General features: G+C 32.3%; 1 long non-coding RNA gene across 1 annotated transcript; it reads left to right on the forward strand.

Annotated features, from left to right (window-relative positions):
- Positions 1 to 933: 933 nt before the first annotated feature.
- Positions 934 to 6226, forward strand: LOC141818290 (uncharacterized). Its single transcript, XR_012600945.1, has 4 exons — positions 934 to 1269; positions 1531 to 1569; positions 6053 to 6111; positions 6191 to 6226. It is a non-coding gene; the product is annotated as an uncharacterized LOC141818290 (long non-coding RNA).
- The last annotated feature ends 685 nt before the right edge of the window (positions 6227 to 6911 follow it).

A 6911-nucleotide genomic window follows, 5' to 3' on the forward strand; every position in this document is an offset into this window, starting at 1 on the left:
TGAGTCCACATAACTTGTGACAAAGTTAATTTGAATTTCTCTCAACAAATTAGCATTTTCCTCTATTTTAAAATTGAATGTGTTTAAATAAATTGACAAGATAAATAAACAAACATTATAAATAATCTTCGTCATGATATAGTTAAATAAATCGACATGAAAGATATGAATACATCTAAATGAGATGTAATGAGAAAATTTAAATTCATAAATGGGATATAAAAATTTAAAATCTATTCAATTATCAACAGATATGACTCATGTGCAAATTGGAGCTATGACATAAATTTCCATATCAGTGTTGTGATAAAAAATAATGATATCAATCTCAAATTGGGTCTAGACAATGCATTATTGGATCTAATTAATATTCTTAAAACCATTGACATATCTGTCCAATATACTATTCTTTAAAATGTTGTTAAAATATCTCCCTAGTTTTTTGTCAATGGATCCAAACCACTAACATATCAAATCTGACTTCTTTTTGGTTAGTAGATCCTGACTCTTGGTTTTACTTTAACCATTGTCAATTTTAATAAATACCTATTATATTTGAGTAATAAAATTTTCTATATACAAATATAGTATCATTATAATGTACTATCAATTAGAGAAAATATCAATGGAAGTAATAATCATCAACAACATGATGATTCTTTATGAATACTATGTAAATGAAGAGATAATGAACTTTTCTTTGAAGTCGATGGCCATTCCTGTGGGTCTTCGTTCAAATACAAATACAAGGACTATTTCTGTTTTGTATGAACTCATGTTTGTAGTTTACAACAAGTATTTGACTTGTATGAAAACCTAGACATATGATCACTTGCTCTTAAGATAGTTACCAATTTAAACATTATACTATGTAAATGAAGAGATAATGAACTTTTCTTTGAAGTCGATCCAAATTTACAAGGACTATTTCTGTTTTGTATGAACTCATGTTTGTAGTTTACAACAAGTATTTGACTTGTATGAAAACCTAGACATATGATCACTTGCTCTTAAGATAGTTACCAATTTAAACATTATTTTTTCCTTCTATTTCAATCAAATTCATTGGTTTATTCTTAATCTTATTTGATAGGCTGTCTTCATGATATGTGTGGTTCCTACTATGGAGCCTCTTGAATGGTAGATAATTTTTTAAGTCTATTTTTGTGCATCATTTGTTTTCTTTGAAATCTGATTCTTCCAAGAGAGTTGGCGTATGCACTCCTTGACAATTTATCAGGAAGTCTCCAATATGCTTCTAGAAGCAAGGTAAATCACTCTTTTCTGATATAAACTTCCTAAATCCAAAAACACTTCTCCATTAACAACTATCATAACTTGTTTCCAAAATGTGGCATTGAATTGTTGCCAAATTCTTGTCAATATTAACACATTTCTTGTTGGAGATTATGCTTTTAACACTTGCTGGATCCATGTTACTGCTATGATATTCAATTGACTGTCTCTATTGAAAGAGCAGAATCTTACACTACCTAACACGTTATTGATTTTCTCTTGTACTTGGAGCAGCTGATGGGTCCAACCCTTGCTTGTTGGGTGGCTTGTGATGTAAGTTTAATGTCCCTTATTGAGAGTATCCCTTTAATATCTGCTTATTACATATCCTTTTTTAGTTATAAGTAACCCCAATACTTTAGCTATTTTGCTTTTCTTTTTTGGTGTAGTGCAAATTGTTACAATACTACAACAACAACAACAACAACAATCACCACCAAGCCTTATCCCACTAGGTGGGGCTGGCTTGCAAATTGTTACAATCTCAAGAAAAATTAAGAGGGAACTTGAGTAGGCTTAGGTTCTAGGAGGGCATTGTTCACTTTTAGTTCTTAAAGTGTACACAAATATTGATTTCAAATGCATTCATTCTGAAATCCTTTAAGTAACATAAGTGGTTGTAGACTTTAGTGTTTATATATCTAATTTTGACAGGCCTGGCGACTTGAGCGTTAATTCAAGGAAAGGTAACTTTTGTAAAAAGACTTAGAGGTCTCAATTACGTTGATTTATTTTTGCTGAAAAGACCATTTCAGTACTTATTCTCCTTTAGCCATCATGATAAGTCTTTGATCTATTTTTAGTTTATCTTTTTTGTAGGGTTCTTTAATACAATGTTGCAAAGTTACTCGTTGGATGGTTCTTTGAATATTTTGAGGATATTGTCTTATATTATATTATATCTATTTATTTGATGAGTACTCCCTCCTGTTGCTATAATTGAAATGTTATATTTGTTGTGCCTCATATTAGTATATTGGTTGGTATTGATTAGAGAAATTGATACATAAAGTAAAGGGAGAAAATCTTTTCGTTTTCTTCTATATTTTGATATTTATCATATTTATAATAGTCATATCTTTCCCTTTATTGTATCGTGTGTTTTATGCTTTTCAAAACCTCCTTTTCTTTTTCTTCAACTTAAGGCTACAAAGAACTATACAAATATGTGTCTAAGATATGTGAAGTGAAGATAAGCAATGACATGTTGGTTGTGATTTACAATGAGCAAAGATTGTTTAATCTCTTGAAGCGTACTTTAAAGTTGGCTTGATAATGATGATGCTAATTAAGTTACATGAAAATTCTTTTGGAAGAATTGAATCCTTACTGTTAGATATCGAGGTTTATTTGTGGATTTGAGAGTTATTTTAAGGTAATTGTTAAGAATCAGGACAAATTGAATAGTATTGCAGCTGAACCGAGTCTTGTAAAGGCTGATCTTAAGACAATTAGGTTTGATATTGTTCTAATTTGTGTCTATTTATGTTATTTGTGGGTTGGACCAAGTGGAGGGTTATCTTGATTTCGCTTTAAGATCAAGATTGAACGAAACTTAATTTGATAATTTATTTGCTTAATTGAAGATGGACCATGATAAACCATAGTGAGTTGGTTTAGTTGAATAGTCAAGAGGCATAGGATTTAGTTTAATAAACCCTTCTCAATCTCTCAATACCATGAACCCCTCTCCCTTTGCCTCATGCCCTTTCACTCGAACTTCTTCGCTCTTGCACTTGTTGTTCCATTGTGTCTTCACTCCCATGGAATGTCATTGGCCAATAGCCATCTCTAGTGAACAATAAGACATCATTGCAGTCATAGTAGTACTCTCTATTGTAACTGTGCAGTAGGTTTTATTGTAATCTAATGTTAGTGGCATGCGGTAGGTCCCTATAAATAGGTTTTTGTTGTGAATGGTTTGATAATTAGTTTTGTAAAGGCATGTTGGGAAGTGTCTTAATAATCGAGGTAGACTCTTTACATTTGTTTCCTAGTTGTGGGTCCAACTCTATATGCTTGATTGTTTTAGTGTGATGGTGTAGAAAATGAAAACCTCGACAATCATGAATTGAGATTTGATGATACTATGATGATTTTATAAATTTGTTTTTCATTGTGAGAGGTGATTGAGTTTGTGAAGGAAATCAAAGATACAATTAGGATGATTTTGGTGGGATTTTATCGGTAAGATTGCTTTAGATAAAATAAATCATGTGTGTTATTTTGAGTTGAAGTATTATGATACTATGTAAATCATGGTTTAAAATTTTGAGATATATCAGAGTTTCGATTTATGATCGGAACGATATGATTTCGGGATCATATTGTGCCATGTCGATATGGTTTCGATACTTTTTTAAATATAAAATATATTAATTTAAAAATATTATTATAATATTTGTGAAATTAATATTTTAAAAATTTAAATTATGTAAAAGTCTAAAGTCTAGACTTAATGATTAGGATCAATAGGTTAAAATTAAATTGAATTGAATTTATGTTAATTAATTTAAGGAGGAAAGTTTTTCCCCATGTATTTATAAAGGAAAGGAATATGAAAAAAAAAATTCCCTGTGTTTAAGGATGAAATGAATTAAAAAAATTAAAATATGGAGAGGAAGGAGAAAGAATTAAGAGGGGAATAATTAATTATTAAAAAAATATTTTTTAAAAGAAACTCAATGGCCTGGCTCAGCCATTGCGGTCCCACGCGGCCACCGCTATGTCTTCTAAGGCCTCGTGCTCCCGTAGGGTCTCACGTGATTGCGAGGTCATGCAAGAGGCCTACACGCGGTAGCTGGTTCTTGTTTGAGGCCTTCGTGCCGTAGTGGGGTCAAATGTGAGGCCTCCACTTGGCAACATCTCGTGCGATGCCTTCTTGTAGCCGTGGGCCTTACGTGAGGTCTCCGTAGCCATGGGGCCTTGCAAGGTTATGTCAGTGTCGGTGCAGTATCGGTTGGTAGGCGAACCAATAAATTATGTCCGTGCCGCCTAGAATGGCATGAGATTTTAAATCATGATGCAAATATTAATTTCTGAGAATAAATATTTAAATCAAATAAATGATTGACTGTGATGAGTAATTGTGAGGAACTAAAAGGATTTCAGATTGGACATTGAATTATGATGTATGATTGATTGGTCGAGGTTATGGTTTGATTAAATAGGAAATGAGATCAGGAATAAGCAAAATGGCACAACATTTAGTGAAGAGGGTGATTGTGAGAGTTGTTGTATAAAATGTTTCAAGTCTCAAGGGACTATATATTGTGGAGAATTTAGTTTACCTTGTTTTATCTACTTAAATTTTTAACCTTCTTTGCATTTTTATAGCTTCTTTGCTCATAATATTGTTGATTTTTTATCACGATCAAGTTATGTTCAGTAGTTGTGCATATATTGGAGTGTACGTGGGCACCACTCTAAACTGCACATTGGTGAAGCCTGGTGGATGAATCCAGCTAAACTCAATAGTTGGTGGTTAACAATTTTTATGCTGATAGCCTGTAGATTTTTAGCAGATATGAAATTCTTAGTCTTTGTCATTTTGTTGTGTTTTAGCCGAGTGCTCTTACTGTTGATTCAATGCAGTTGTTGTATGATATTCATGATAGTTGATCTTGGCAGTCTACCTAGTGGCTTTCTATCATTTACATTGATATTGTTTATGAAACTTTATTGTTGTTGAGTCTTGTTTTATACCTAGGTTTATGGTTCCCTTTTTTCTACTTTGCACATATGTAATCACTTTCCTTGTGTTGCTTCCAGTTTCAAGTTGGTTATTGAGTTGGTTGCAATAGATTTCTGTTGGTCTCTGTTGCTTCTTTATCGGTATATTCCTTGCTCTGATATTGCTCTAGATTATATATGCTGGGAGGAGCCTGTCATGTGGCTGATCGATTTGACAGTGCAATCTCATTCACACTTTCTCATTCCTATTCCTGTCACAAAACCTCTTATCTCTTCACACTTCTTTGCAAACTAGCTGTCCAATCTTCCTTTCTTCTCAGTTGCACTACCAACTCACAGAGGTGATGCTTCACACTTTCTGCTCTCTACCTTTTTGTTCTTTCTTCACCTCTCTCATGAGATGAAAACTGTTGCCTTTTATCTTTTTGGTTTTCTATAGTAACAACAACATTCATTCATATTTTAATTTAGGCAAATTCTTCATCAAGGATCACATTTCTCTATATGTTTAAAAAGATCCAATTTACATCTTCTCATCATTCATGATATATTCAATTGCGAAACCTAATCTGAGTCAATGTGATCCAATATCTTCTAATCCTTCTTAAATATCCTTCATATATCTCCTTTGGGCTTGGGGAATCGTAGTTCTTGCTAGCTATTTTGAGAAGAAAAATCATAGCTTGGTTCCACCTTTAGTTAGGAAAAACATGACTTGATAATAGGGATGATTGATTGAGAGAGTTATTAGAGGGTTTAGGCTCATATTTATAATAATTATAGGATTTTTTTTGTTGAATGCTATATATGTGCATTTTCCATCTAATCCCCAATTTAAATATTGCAACAGATATTTTTATGATTAGGGTTTTTTGACTGATTGCCCCCTAATGAGGAGGCTGTTGAACCATCAAGTTTTATACCTTTTCCTTTTTTGTTTATGATACTTCATCCATCTTATTTTTTATCTCTCTACACTTCACACTATGCAGTGGAACTAAAGCCTTGTCTCTTGCATGAGGAAGTTTCATCTATCTACTCTCTAACCTCGTCATTTTCATAGGTCTATCAATTTCAAAAGTAATCCAGAATGACATATTGTCTCACATGACCATTCCTTTGGTAATTACTCTTAATTCTCTCTCTCTCTCTTTTAAACATCATGCTTAGGTCTAACAATCTTCCATTATGCTCTTTCAAGGAAATTTGCAATATATTTCTTGCAACAAGACTACATGCATGAAGGTAAGCATGTCGAGACTTTAATAATACAAAATCAAAGTATGTTGTGAGAAAAAATGGCTTTGAATACTACTATTGTTTTCACAAACTAATGGGAATAACTCATCTATCTCATTGATGCTTTGCTAGATGTATCCTTTGCATTGTTCATTAAGTTAGTTATTGTAGATGCAATGTTAAAATTTCTTGAATATATAAAAGGGTCTTCGGCTAAATTTTGCTTTAGAAGAAGAATGAACATCTAAATATTTTAGATACTAATGTTTTTTCTGATGTTGATTATGTTGTGTCTATTATTGTTAGAAGCTTCACATCATAGTTATATGCATATGTAAAGGTCAACTTGGTCAAGTAGAAAAGCTAGAAGAGTATTGTAACACGATCCAATATCCTAGTTGAATATAGGGTATTAGCACATATAATTTGTGGGATGGGGTGGATCAATCCTTCCTAGATGATTTTGATTTTTTTTTAACACAAAGCCAATTAAGTTGCACTGTGTTAATTTGATAGCCAATTTATATTACAAATAGTCTAGTGTTTTTTGAACTCACTAAACACTTCAAGGGTGATTGCTCTGTGATTTGTGATGCCATACCTCGTTTAAAGAGAATAATTGATATTTTTACTGAGTCTCTTCTTGTAACTCTATATTGTCGTGTCGTAAATGATGAACTAAG

This window comes from Curcuma longa, unplaced genomic scaffold (assembly GCF_044706935.1).
Source record: "Curcuma longa cultivar G26 ecotype Majalengka, Jawa Barat unplaced genomic scaffold, ITB_CL_G26_1.1 contig_24163, whole genome shotgun sequence".
In the NCBI taxonomy this organism is placed as follows: Eukaryota; Viridiplantae; Streptophyta; class Magnoliopsida; order Zingiberales; family Zingiberaceae; genus Curcuma; species Curcuma longa.